This window comes from Castor canadensis, chromosome 3 (assembly GCF_047511655.1).
Source record: "Castor canadensis chromosome 3, mCasCan1.hap1v2, whole genome shotgun sequence".
Classification (NCBI taxonomy): Eukaryota; Metazoa; Chordata; class Mammalia; order Rodentia; family Castoridae; genus Castor; species Castor canadensis.
Genome location: NC_133388.1, coordinates 122,143,017 through 122,156,890, shown reverse-complemented (window position 1 = coordinate 122,156,890; position 13,874 = coordinate 122,143,017). Strand labels below are relative to the sequence as shown.

The following is a 13,874-nucleotide window of genomic DNA, read 5'->3' as shown; positions in this document are numbered from 1 at the left end:
CTGTATTTCTACCTATGTTATAAAAATACTTTTAATTATTCTTATCTCAGTAAAATGTACGTGTTGATTTAAAGGAAAGCATGAAGTAAATTTAGTGTTGATAGCAACATTCCAAGGATGACGTAGGAATGATTAAAGTTGGGGAAACTCTGATCCACGACATTGTTTTCATGAGTTCAGCATAATTTTATCACCCTTCTAATGCTGAGCTTTTAATTAATTTTCTATTATAAACAATGCTTAGAAAGAATCTCTTATAGCTAAATATTGTTCATGTCCATAATGGTTCCCTTAGGAGAATTCACAGATGTGGAGTTGAGGGGAAAGGCAATAACTATATTAGTTTAAAGGTTGAAATTAGTGTCCACGAGCCATTTTTTTAAGTTTTTATGAAGACATTTAGGAAGTTGGTAAAATAGTATTTATGACCCATGGGAATAATTACTTCTTCCTTACTCAAAGGGTTGCTTAATACAGTTGCCTTCAAGGGTGTTCTGGGACCAAATGGCAATTGCTCCCACCCTGGGGAAGCCCTGTGGTGGGGAAAATGCTTGACTGAAAGATCTGGCTTGTAGTTAATGTTAACCTTTTACTTAATTAGCTTTGTGATCTTGTGCAAGTCACAACCTCTCTAAGCTATAATTTTCTCATCCATAAAATTGTACTAAAAATAATATGCTGCTTACCTCACAGAGATGTGAAGATTATATGAAATGATATATGTGAAAATGGCTCATAAATGCTGAAGCATGATATAAAATGTTAGTTGTTGGTATTAAAAAAAGTGCAATATATGCTCTCCTCTTGGGAGATTCTGAAAGCATGATTCTCTGACAGACACAAGTCATTTCATGCAATACAGATACTTTTTTAGTACCATATGAGGATAGTATCTAGAAAAAGAAAATGATATGAAAAAGAAAAAAACTAAATTGCAGTGAGAATCTATTTCTTTACTTCCTGTCCCCTACACAGCAAACACTAAAAGCTGATATGGAATTGCATTGAGCACCATTCTTTGGTTTAATTTGAACTTTGTTGCTTATCATCAAATCTCAGTGAAAACATTGGTTACTCAAAAGTCACATTACTTGTTAATCTAGAATTTGTCTTGTGGCTCAGGATTTCTTAGTTCAGGCTGAAACCAGAGCCAGTGATTCCTGGCACCTTTAGGTTTTCAGAAAAACTAATGATTTCTACTGCAACTCTGTTGTCTCCCTGTAATGTACATTATCTGAATGGTCTCTTGTCATGGGTGATTCAGATAAAAAATTGTCTGCTGAGCTGTCTGCCAGAAAACCCTCATGCTGATCAAATCCAAAGTGGAGAGTGGGATATGAATTCAGTGTGATCCAAAGAGCAGGGGATGAACAATGAGGGCCCCTGGGTTGTAGTTAGGTCATCCACCTCATCACATTAAGCTTCAGTGGCCTCGTGTGTAAACTGAATGAGAATCTACACACTAGATAGTCTCCAAGTTCTCTTCCCACAACAAGAAAAATCTCATAATTCTGTGTGGGTCAGTTTATGACCTGCCAGAGTGGTCATCCTTTAGATCCATGATAAGGTTCCAAGTGGCATAGTAAATGGAAATTGAGGAATTATCCTTCCCAGCATCCCCTCATGGGCAGGAGGATCTGTGCTGGGTAGTGGAGAGGAGTGAGGATTCTACTCTGTGACATCACAATATCCTGCCCAGGCTGGAGCTTGGCTTCTGAGAGGAAAAGTAACAGATTCAGTTATTAACAGAGCAGAAGTGGAACACTACCTGAAGGACCTAGATCAGCCAGCCATGCCTCCAATTCAGGTACGTGATGTTTGCTAAGCTCAGAACAGAATTTGCTTGTGTGTAGCAGATAAGAAGGAGAGGCCCACAGGTAAGTGTGTCTCCAGACTTAGGAAGAACAGTGCATTACAGGCCCAGAGCAGATGCCTCAGAAACTGTAGGATAATGTTCCAAGGGGCAGAGGGATGGCCCAAGGTGGTCCCAGTCAAAGCAGGAGTGCATCCTCCCTACAGATAGTCAGGCTTGTCATGAAGCCAGAACACAGGGACACTTCCAAAGCTCTTAGCCCTCCCTGGCTTTTCCCCAACCACTGGAAAAATGCAAAGACACAGATATCTCAGGCAGTTGGGGCAAAATTACTTTCTAAAGTAGTCCACATTTGTGTCAGTGATAGTCTTCTATCTAGGTGTTCTTTTTTTAATAGCTTCTCCCCAGGATGACAGGAAAGAGTAAATTTTTTCAAAAGTGCAAGAAGTATTTTAATAGGACATAATACAAATGTAATAAAAGAAGGAGAAAAATGTATTATGGATTAGCAACATAGATTAACTCCAAAGTCTAGTTTTGCAATTCCAAGACTCCAAAGGCAAAAGGCCACCCCCCAACCCCCAACCGTGAAAGAGAAAGGCCTTGTAAAGTTGAGAAGTTAAGCCCTGAAGTTCAGCTGGAACCATCCACAGCTCCTCCCCACCGAGAGGAGCACAGGCCAGTGAAATCATTGCTGGGGATGTGGACAGTTCTGTTTTCTTTACCTTGCCTTGGGGTTTTGGATTCTAAAGTATTTGTTTATTTCTGGAGTCTTGGGTCCCCGAGAGCCTCCAAGTGACGGCAAATAGCTAGCTGTTCTGTTTACCAGCAGGGTGGAGCACAGGACTGGTGCCAGCCCTGACTCATCTCCACTCAGACTCCCTCTAGTCTTCACACAGCAACCCAGAGTCAGAGCACAGGATTGCTCAGTAAGGTTCAATGAGTATTGCCTGCAGGACAGGAATTTACTGTGACACTCCTTAGTGTCCTGACAGGTAGATCAGTCACCCAAAGGGCAATAGACAAGGGAAGGAGGAGACCCATTATTGATGGGGTATAATTTTAATGCTCTTTGCCCTCCAACACATCATGAATAAATACATCACAGCAGCAAGGCCGATGCTCTCATACTCTATAAAAGTAGCAATAACCCAAAGCGTGTAAAACATTGAGAGATCCACATAAAACACAACGTGCTTGCACGTTAACTTTATACCACACCTTCAACTTCCATCCTGAGACATTATTTTGATTTTCACAGTTAGACTGCATGGCTCAACCACTTAAGACCTTGAAAATTAAAATTTCATTGGTCCAGTTTTTTACATTCATCATTTTATAGTCAATGAAAACTAAGTTTAAGCTTAACCTAAAAGAACATACAGAAAACACAATGTCCTAACTCATCTACTTTACATTTACTGACTATAATGTTCTCTGACTATTGCATAAGTCACATATCACAGAATTTTAGAGTTATAGGGAACAAAGAGATCTTCCATTTTAATAGCTCCATTTTCAGAAGAAGAAATCAGCATAGGGAAGTTAAGTGTCTTGACTAAAAGTGTCCAGTTAGTTAGTGTTAGGGATGGAAACTTTAGTTCTTTCACTGTCAGCCTGGTGCTGCTCCAGTACAGGCTTGCTTTCAATTCATGTTGAAGAATTGGTTCATATTTGAACTAACTTTTTTAATTTCCAAGTTAGAATATTCTAAAATGAGGGATTCTCATTTTATCAATTAGGTATGGTTATTGGCAAATAACCACTATTCTACATGGGTAACGCTATGTAGTCACCTATTTAGGTGACACAGTCTTCCCAGAATCTGTACATCTAGACAAAATGAATGTTAGTCAAGGTCAAGAAGGAGTGCCTAAAACCCTCCAAAAGGCTGAGATAACAATGAAAGTAAATTCAGGGAAAATGACAAGCTGCTGTGCCTTGAAGTTGGATTAGAAGTAGTCCATTTAAAAAAAAATTTACATATCTTACAGCTTTTTGCATTGTAATAAATATCAGTCTTCCTGTTGTCTTGCTTTTTCCAGTTTAGGCAGACATACGGTGTTTATGAGTATGTATGTGTATACTATGAGTGTACCTATGAGTAAACACTTAATCTGGAAGAAGTGGAACCATTACACACATCAGAGGTAACCAACCTCCTCTTATTACCTAACATATCTCCTAGTTGAGCCTTCTCTGACTTATCCTCCATCAATTCAAGGCCGAGTTATCTCAGCCTTGTCCAGGGTTTGTTTTATATAGAACTGCCTATGTCTTGCATCTCCAATTAATTTTAAGTTTGAATCTAGGCACTCCTGTACATGGGTACTTCCAATTGAATTCATTACAAATATATTAATAGCTGTTCAAAGATCCAAATTCTGAAAGAAGATGAAGTGAAATTAAATCGTTTAAGACATAGTTCTAATTTTCATGATTGCTAACTCCATCATTAGCCTTAGAAAGGTCTGATGAATATTTCCTAGGTTATTAGATAGCTTTTTAGTTAACTGAGAAGTTTACTTCATGAAATAATCTTCCATACATTTCTGATTTTTCATGCAGACTGTCTTTAGTAAAAGAGAATTACGAAATGATTACCAACAAGAAAAAAAATCTATGATGATGTAGGGCTTCCATATTAATTTCAAAAGTTGTGCAATGTATTGAGTAATTTTACACATACTACAACATAAAACAACCCAAGAAGGACAAATTGTGAAAAATGGAGGAATAAAAGGAGCTTTAGTTTCAGCTTCTTCATTGTGGTTTTGAAGTCTCAGCTGTCTCCAGTAAACTGAAACACAGATGTAGCCTGACAAGTCTTATTTAAGAGCCTTGGGAGAGGGGGAAAAAAAGTAAAAGAAAGCTTCCTCTCCAGAGATCCTGAGAAATCCACATTCTGTCTCAACTTCCAACACCTGGGCGCCTTGGTATCTGGCCATCCCTGGACCCCTGTCACAGAGCACACCTCCTCATCCCAGCCCAGCCCCCTGCCCCCTTTCCTAAGAATCGAGCAACAAGGCCTTTTGTAACCTGAGGCCTGTGAAGTCTGAAAAGGAATGTGACCCAGAGCCAATGGGCGTTGGTGCCACCAGGGCCATGAAGGAGCTCTCCTGATGTTTACCCAGTGCCTCCTGGGAACCTCAGAAGGAGAAAGGTATGTTCTGAAAGGAGTGGAGGAATCAAGCCCTCAGCAGAACTGTGAGGCAAGCAGGCAGGCAGTGCCTGTCCCTGTCTTTGCTGGTCTCCAGAGGCATGCTGCCTCTGCTTGGCTACTTGCTCAGTAGACCCCACCCACTTTTGAGTCACTCCTTCTATTCCCAATTGTGCCCCAGTTGAAAGCTACAGTTGTAGGTTTCAGAGTTAATTTCAGAGTCCTGCAGAGGGAGAAGAGTGAGCTTCATGGGGAGTCAGTATTAAACAGTGATGTTGATGGGAAAGTGCCAGGCCCTGGAGGCAGGAGCCAGGGAAATCTTGCGGTTAGAAGTTCTCTGGCCTCATCAGCGTACAACACAAACCCAGCTTCCTATGTCCCTTCCTGCTCTTCTCACAGGTATCTTCCTCCATTCTGACGAGCACAGTCTGGACACCACAGAACTTGGGGTTGTCCCATCTCTTCTGCCTGGGGAGTAGTGTCATCATGATCTGAGTCATGGATCCCTTCCTTTAAGATGCCCAACTATCTTCACGACCATGCCAGTAAAACTCCAACAAAAAGGAAGTAAAAGATTTACCCTGAGTCTTGCCATTTGAGAGCTGGAGTATAATTTACTAGAAATGGCAAGTTCTATGTTTTATTTTACTTATATTGTTTATAAACTAAACACGGTCCCAGGAAAGTGAACTTTTTAATTAATTGAAGTTTAATTAATTTTTATAGTGGTTCTGGGGATTGATCCCAGGGGCTTGAGCATGCTAGGTAATAGCTGAGCTATACCTCACTTCCAGCTGGCAATTTAAATACTTGTGTTCTCTTCCTTCTGAGAATAGTTAGAATATGAACGCCTTCTTGCTATGCTATGAAATGGTCCTTTCTGTGTTTAGGACTGATACTGTCTCTCTTCCTTCACTAACATGTCATCTCTTGTCATGCCATGTCCTTTCAGAGTAGGTATTGACCTTTCTCCTTTCTTTCCCCAAAGAATTCAGTGTCAGTTTTAATCAAATTTTTATTTTTTGAAAACTTATTACACACCTGGGACTGTCCATGCACTGAAACAATCTCAAAATGAAATGTTTCGCACAAACTGCACTCTTTAAAAGTTAAGACTTTAGTTAGGAAGACCAGATGTACACCTGCAAAGAGTTCAAAAGCAAGGAAGGAGCTCCATAACTATGTGAAAAATGTGCACACCACAGACTTCAAATTCCCCTCAGGGCTCAGAGAGCAAAGATGAGGTGAAGTTGCCTGACGTGTTTAGGCTACCCGTCACTGAAGCCTTGGGACGTGGGAGGAATCTTGAAGGAAGAAAAACAGAATATGACCGACTGACCTAAGCTTAGGGAAAAAGACATTTCCTAGGGAAACTTTTGACCCTGGCAGGAAAGATCTTCATCCTCACTCACTTACCTTATGGCCACTCTCCCTTTGCTTTTACAACTCTGTGAACATAGCAAACAATTCACATTGTTTCACTGGAATATGAAAACCAAGAGGCATGGAAACACATGGCAGCAGGAAGGATAATGTGGACCTAAGAAGGTGGGTTTTGTGCAAGTTGCTGCATACTGTAGGCAGGGCTTGGTCTGAACTTACTTGTGCACACCACTCCTGAGCACACACCCTAGCACCAGTGTGGTCCAGATCTAATGGATTATCTTCCCCAACCTGCTCTCCTTTTGTGAGTCCATCTCAGCCAATGATCTCCCTGTATACCCAGTTATTCTAGTGAGAATCTGGAGTCCTCTTGATTTCTAGGTCTGTCTCTCTTCCCTGCATTTGATCATCAAGCCTACGTCTCTTCTGAATCTATCACTTCCAGCCAGTTCTGCCTGCCACTGCCTGGTTAGTTCTCATCATCTTCCCTAGGACCACTCATCTCCACACCTGCATTCTTCTGCAGGCCATTGACCACTCCTTTCTCAAATACAGAGACTATTACTCTCTGGATTAAAAGAGTTCACATTTTCCACTGTTTACCAAACAAGGACTAAACTCCTATTGGTCCTTTACTTTCTCCAGCTTTGCTCAACCCCCAAGCCCTGCCCCCCCATTCCTTCCCACCCTTCCTGTGCCACATGGATCTGGCTACTTTCCACTTTCCAGCCTGCCCAGCACTTTCTTGCCTTCATGGTCTTCTTCAGCAATTTCTTTAGCCTCAAACGGGGCAGGAATCTTCTTGCTTTCCTCCTTTTGCTTTCTATCTTCATTATGTATGACATTTTTATTATGTGTGACTCTTTATGTTCAAGGTGAGAACTAGATGGGTTGGAAGACCAGGGCAAAGGGAGTAGAAGAATGCTTGAAGAGAGGGAGTAGTAATGTAGAGGCTCAAGAAAAAGAGATGGTATGTCCAAGGAATTGAACAATGGGCAGTAGTTAGTGGAAACTGAGGCTGAGTGGAGAGAGAATTGGTAACAGTTGATTATGAAGAAAAAGCAGGGGTCAAGTTTGAGGGTTCAGCCCTGCTAAGAGGTTGGATTATTTACTTGCGTTCAATGGCAGCTTTGAAGTTATAAGCAGGGCAATGATAGGGTAATGTGTAGTGCATGAGAAAGAGATGGAAATGGAGAAAGGGTAAACCAAAGACTTGGTCTAGGATAATGACAAGGAAGACAGGCAGTTAATGGACTTCAGAGCACTTTCAAAAGAACTGTGTAGGCCTGGTTGATTGGTCAGGCATGGATCAAATAGAAGGTGAGTGAAGGAAGACTCACAGATTTCTGGTGAAGTCAAGAAATGACCCAAAAATGATACCAAAAATGGTACAATACCACTTCCTGCTAGTGCCCCACTAAGGGGACTGAATTTTATTTTGTAAGAAACAGGAGGCAACAAGAATTTCTTGGCTTAGGCAAACCTACATTTTTGAAAGAGAACACTGGAAGTACTGTGGAGAGCATCCTGAGAAGGTGAGGATTGGTTGCACATGGGTGAGCAGGCAACTACTGCTGAGGTTGTATGCTCAGTGCTGACAGCACATAATTGCTTAAAGCAGTGGATCCATCTCAGCCCTGGGGATCCTACCCTAAACATAGTTTCATGAAAAAGTGAAAGTGTTTTAAACTAAAGGTTATATGTGTACATCGTAAAAAATATTAAGAGGTATTAACTATCACTCTATGGAAAACAATCTCCCTCCTATCTCAGAATCCAATCCTTTCTCCTCCATGGAACTTCACAAGTTTTATTTATGCTCCAGGAATTTTCTATATGTATCTAAATGTTTTTGAGTGTATATTGTGTGTTTTCTCTTTCTCTCCTTCCCTCCTCATTTATGTATGCATGTATACATAAAGATCCATTTTCTTTTTAACATGAGATTACTATAGTACTCTTCTATGCTTTGTTTTTTAAAAACTAACTACATTACATATTTATTTTTTATTGAGGTATAGTTTATATAAAATAAAATACACAAATTTTTATGTATTCTATGTATTTTAATGAATTTATATACCCTGAATAACTGGCATCCTAATTAAGACGTGAAAAATTTTTGTCACCCCAATAATTTGTTCTGTGACTCTTTCTATTCAATTATTTGTACCACATGGGTGGCCACTAATCCTTTTTGCCACTGTTTTTCCTGCTCTAGGAGTTCATATGAATGGAATTGTATAGTATGTAGTCTTGTTTCTTTTTTTCTTTCTTTCTTTTTGAAATCCATCTATGTTGTCTGTATCTCTTGCTTGTTCCCCATTGCTAGGTATTTGCTTGTATGGCAATCATAAGAAATCATTACACTGTGTGACCGTTTGTGTCTAGCTATTCTTTCTACTTTGTAGAGATGAGAAACCAAAAGAATTAGAATTGAAACTTAGAAAACAAACATGGGATTCCAAAATAGGATAGAAGTAGTATGTTAGGATCTTGGCAGCAATCAAAATGGACTATCTTGTGAGCAGCAGAGTGGCTTATGGAGGCCCTAAGATTAAGGCATGTGCCAAGTTGGAATGAGGGTGTCAGACCATCTGTATAAATGGGGCCACAGGACAGGTACCATCAGGGCTCTGAGTGACATGTCCACATTTCTCTGGGAGGACTTATCCTAATTGCTTGTGTTGAACTCCTTGAGTTTTTTTTTTTTTTTTTTTTGGTTTTTTGCTGAATATATTTGCATTGTGCCTTCTTGAGTTTTACTCTGTGGTTCTTCAACCAAACTTGCAGTACTGTTGGATATATGTCCATCTTTGAAGTTATTACTTTTTGATGAAACTGGGAATTGAATTCAGGGCCTTACACTTGCTAGGAAAGTGCTCTCCCACTTAAGCCACACACCTAGTCCTTGAAGTCCTTTCTTTTGAAGACTGAAGACTGGGTTCTTATTATACAAGATACACAAATCTTCCAGTGCCTTTCTCCAGTGCTCAGAGCCTGACATCTTTTGATCTAGATATAGCCCTATGCTCAGGTCCAGAGAGCCCTTGCTTGTTTTTTAAACCATGAAAATGTTTTCTGTTGCATTTTTATGTCAGCTTATATAGAACAGCTTTGTTCCTGATGTCTGCAATGGGCATATCTACATGTGTTTTACCCTGTGAATGAACATTTCAGCTAGGCAAGCATTCTGCCTCTTAAACCACACCCACAGTCCTTTAGTTTTTAGTTTACATTAGCTTTTTCCCAGTCCATCCTCAGACCACAGTCCTCCTATGCCTGAGTAGCTGGAATTTTAGGCATTTGCTACCGTACCTGGCTCTTATAATATGGTCTAAAAGTGTTATTTGTCCTTATCCTTATCTACACTCCTCAGCTCCTGAATGGCTTACTACCTTCAAACCATTTGCAATTTTCACTATGCATAATATTTTCCTTCCACATCTCTCTCTCTCTCTCTCTCTCTCTCTCTCTATTTCTCTCTCTCTTTCTCCATCTTCCAAATCAGAAATAAGAGACCTCTGACTGCAACTACATGAATTTAGCACATCATTCCTCTTTTTTTCCTGGAATCATCTGTAAATGTAGCATCAGTTTGTCTTATCAAATCTATATTTGTTCAGCAAACAGCAGTGTTTTCTTTAAATCTGTGACATATACTTTCTAAGTACCTATAACTTATCAATTATGCCAAGGGTTTAGGTATAAACTAAAAATGTCACAGACCCCCCTGACAACAGTGACTAGTTCTTTGTAAGTCAGAATTAAGCTCAGAGTAACAGGACTTTTCTTCTTTTTTAGACATGAAATTTTCATTGAGGCTGCTCAGGATATCCTGAGACACATTGCTTTTTAGAGCTTCCAGTTGACATGGAGCCCAGATTTCACCCATTTGCTGCTGTCTCCAGGAAACCTGGGTATTCAGCAAACCTTTGTAGATAGACTCCTGCCTATAATTATTGTTTCTGATAGTCTTCTTGCTATTTTTTTCCCTAGGAAATGTTGGCCATTTTATCTACTATTGCCCTTCATAGCATAGATGGTAGTAGCCCTTTCTTCCTCCCTAACTCAGACTTTGGTTGAAAGTTTTCATTAGGAGATGAGTCTTCTGCCACCCCAGTCATCTGATAACCTTTGTAGACAAATTGGTGTTCTCTTCAGTATGTCTGTTGTCTGGGGGCCAAAGTTATCACCAGGAACCAATTGTATCCTTTGACACCAGCTGGAACCAACTGTTCATTTCCTACCTTTTCCTTTCTCTGTCAAAGTTGTGGTCCATACAAGAAACAATAAATACCACCTGGAAACTTACTCCTACCCAGAAATTTAAAGAAATGGTAGGAAACTTTACTCCTACCCAGAAATTTAAAGAAATGAAATATATAGTGTCTTCTGACCCTGATAAAAGGTTTTAAGTTACTCTCATGTTGTCAGGAAGTAGAACACCTCCAGACTGACAGTTCAGGCTGGACTTCCTCTTTCCCTCCCCTGTCAACACTGTCTGGCCCCAACCTGGATGACCCCTGCCAGTGTAAACTGCCTCCTTCTCTTCCTCCTCCTCCTCTTCTGCCCTTTTATGTCAAGTTCTTTTCTCACCAGCTTCTTGAGGCTGCTTATACCTCTTCTCCCTGGACCTGGAATCTTGTTGTGGCATCCTTCTAGCTACATGCTTGTAGAGCCCTTTAACACCTTTGCAAGATTCAGAGAGAGGCAGCTGTCGAGGGCCTTTCTTCACTCTCTTTTGCAGAGTCAGGTTTAAATTTCAGTGATTCCATCGCTGTTAAGGAATTGTACTACCACAGTACAAATAACGTAATTATTAAATTTTCAAGAGTTATGCAAATAAAAAGTAATTACCAATGTAAAACTAAAGTGTTTTTCCCGGAATAACACACACACACACACACACACACACACACACACACACGTTTTGATTTTAGAATAGCACATTATGGACATTTTCTCCTGTTTCTACACAACGTAATTTCAGATGGCTTTACAAACATATACCATTTTTGCTTAGTTTTTAGATAAAAGACAATCTTAAAAAAAAAAAGCACCTGCTGCATTAGTCAGAGTTCCTTAGAGAAACAGAGCCAATAGGCTGTATTTATAAAACAAGGAATTGACTTAATCATTAGTCCTAAAATCCAGAGTGTGTGAGCCTGCAACCAGGGACAGCTGATGCTTCTGCTGGAACTCAAAAGTGGAAAAAATAACAGCCCATCACCAGGTGGTCAGGCAGGAGGAAAGGAGAACTCTCTTTCTTACTTGAGGGATGGTCAGTCTTTAGGTTCTACTCAGACCTTCATTGGATGAGGACCCACTTTAGGGAGGGCATCTGCTTCACTCAACCTACTGATTCAAACTTAATCTCACCCAAAAATGCCCTCATAGGCACAAACATTGGGGTGCCCTGGAGCCTAATTAAGTTGACCCCTGAAATTAACCATCACATCTATTGGTTATCTCATTTAAGTGACAAAAAGACCCCCCGTGGAAAGTAGCCTTATTCTCATTTGCTCAACAGTTTATTTAACAAATTTTGGTACATTATAGAGATGAAGAATCTGAGGTTCAGAGAATTGGAGTAATTCATTTAAGTAGCACAGCCAGGATTCCAACCCAGATCCAAATGGCTCAGTTGTATATTTTTTTCTTTTCTTTTTTTTTTGGCAGTTCTGGGGACTAAATTCAGACCCTTGTTGCTAGGCAAGCACTCTACCATGCCCTTAGACCTTTTCTTCTTAGTTTGTTTTTCAGATCTTGTATTTTTCCTGGGCTCATCTTGAATCATGATCCTCCTAGCCTCCCAGGTAGCTAGAGGCACCAACAGCCCTTGGCTGGATACATTTATCTTTTGCTTTCTTTTTGGCAGTGCTGGGGTTAGAACAAAGAGCCTTGTGATTACTAGGCAGGCACTCTAGTACTTGAGCCATGTCTCCAGTCCTTTCTTTGCTTTAGATATTTTTCAGGTAGGGTCTTCATTTTTCCCTGGAGCTAGTTTCAGACTATACTCCTCCTACCTATGGTCTCCCTTGTACCTGGAACCACAGGTTCATGCCACCATGGCCAGTGTATTTATTGAGATGGGGGTTACACTAATTTTTTGCCTCTGCTGACCTTGAACTGTGTTTTACCAGGTGTGAGCCACAGTGCCTGGTTCAGTTGGGTACCGTCAACCAGTTGTGGTTATAGTCTCCCATCATTGGTGCTGTGTTCCCCAGGCCCTGGGGCTTCCTCTCTGGGTTGGAAGAGAGCTAAAGGCATTAGTCATTGCTCAAAGTTCAGGGTCAACAGTAGAGCAAGAGGGGCTCATTCTTGTCTTCACATGTCTGAACTCATTAGACTCATCTGCAACTTGGAGCTACTAGAGAAGGGTTTACTTTCCTTTCCCTTTGAGGGGCTCCACAGAACAGCAGTGGTTACTGTTTCTTGGAAGCTACATGCTTGTGCTTTGCACAGACACTATTGTTCAGTGTTTACAACTCCACATTCTTCTCATCACCCCACTTTGCCTTGGGAGGGGTAGCATGTCAGGGTCACCAAGGGGCTGCTTCTGGGCAGGGAACATGAGGCGTCTGTTCTAAACTTCTGTCCTCATAGCCACCAAGAGTGTCCTAGTTTGTCTTAAATGTCCTTGTGGGCCAGTCTTATCTTGTTCCACCCCTCCCTCAAATCTGCCCATAAAACTGGCTTAAAATGTGCATGAATCAATAATTCTGCAGGTGTGTGCTGTCTGCTGATTCACCCATGGAGTGGGCTGGGGCTTTCCCTTCAATCTGTTTTCTCCTTGTTCATTGCCTGACATGTTGCCACTCCTCATTTTCCATTTACCCTAGGACTTTAAGAAAGCATTATCCAGAGGTAAACTTTACTACAAGTCTCTAAATTAACCATGGATATAAGAGACGCTTCTACCCTTGTGGCCCCCTCTGGTTGTCTCCAGAGCCTCCTTCATCATGATGATGTAAGCATCATGTTGCTTTGGCCATGGCAAACCTCTTACTTTACTGAGGAGAAATCAGAGGCTTAGGAGGGCGAGTTCCCCAGTTCACATAGTTAAAAGCCAAGTCATCTGTCTCCTGTCCAGAGCTCCTGTTATAACCCATAGATATCAATTCTGATGGAGTTGGGGCTGGGGTATCCTTGTGTTGCAACTCAGTGTGGACAAATCAAAGAGCAATCTATGTCTGAGGCAGCATTTGTGGGAAGGCACACAGGTGGTACCAGCTCACATAGGAGATCAGCACCTATTACAAATGTCCACTTTCATATGCAGAATGGAGGTGCAGCACCAAGAAAGAAAGGCATTGGAAGAGAAGCAAGGATACAGAAGTACATTTTAGTTGACAGAAGTAGATTCTGTCTTGTCTGTGTGCTTCAGTGGAAGGTCCTGGAAAGAGCTGAGAGTCCTACCTGTCTGAAATCGCAGTGCATGACTCAGTTGGGGCCCCATTCCCAGCAGAAATAAATTTGTTTTTAGATTCTTTTTTTTAATTGTTTTATTATTAT

The 13,874-nt window shown here is 40.8% G+C and overlaps 1 protein-coding gene across 1 annotated transcript in view; it reads left to right on the top strand.

The window, feature by feature from the left end:
• The first annotated feature begins 1,689 nt into the window (after positions 1–1,689).
• Dnajc5b (DnaJ heat shock protein family (Hsp40) member C5 beta) overlaps positions 1,690–13,874 on the top strand; it is an 89,831-nt gene continuing 77,646 nt past the window's right edge. Inside the window, exon 1 of the mRNA XM_074066938.1 lies at positions 1,690–1,807. The gene's annotated coding sequence lies outside the window, so the exon portion shown is untranslated. The remainder of the gene's footprint in view (positions 1,808–13,874) is intronic.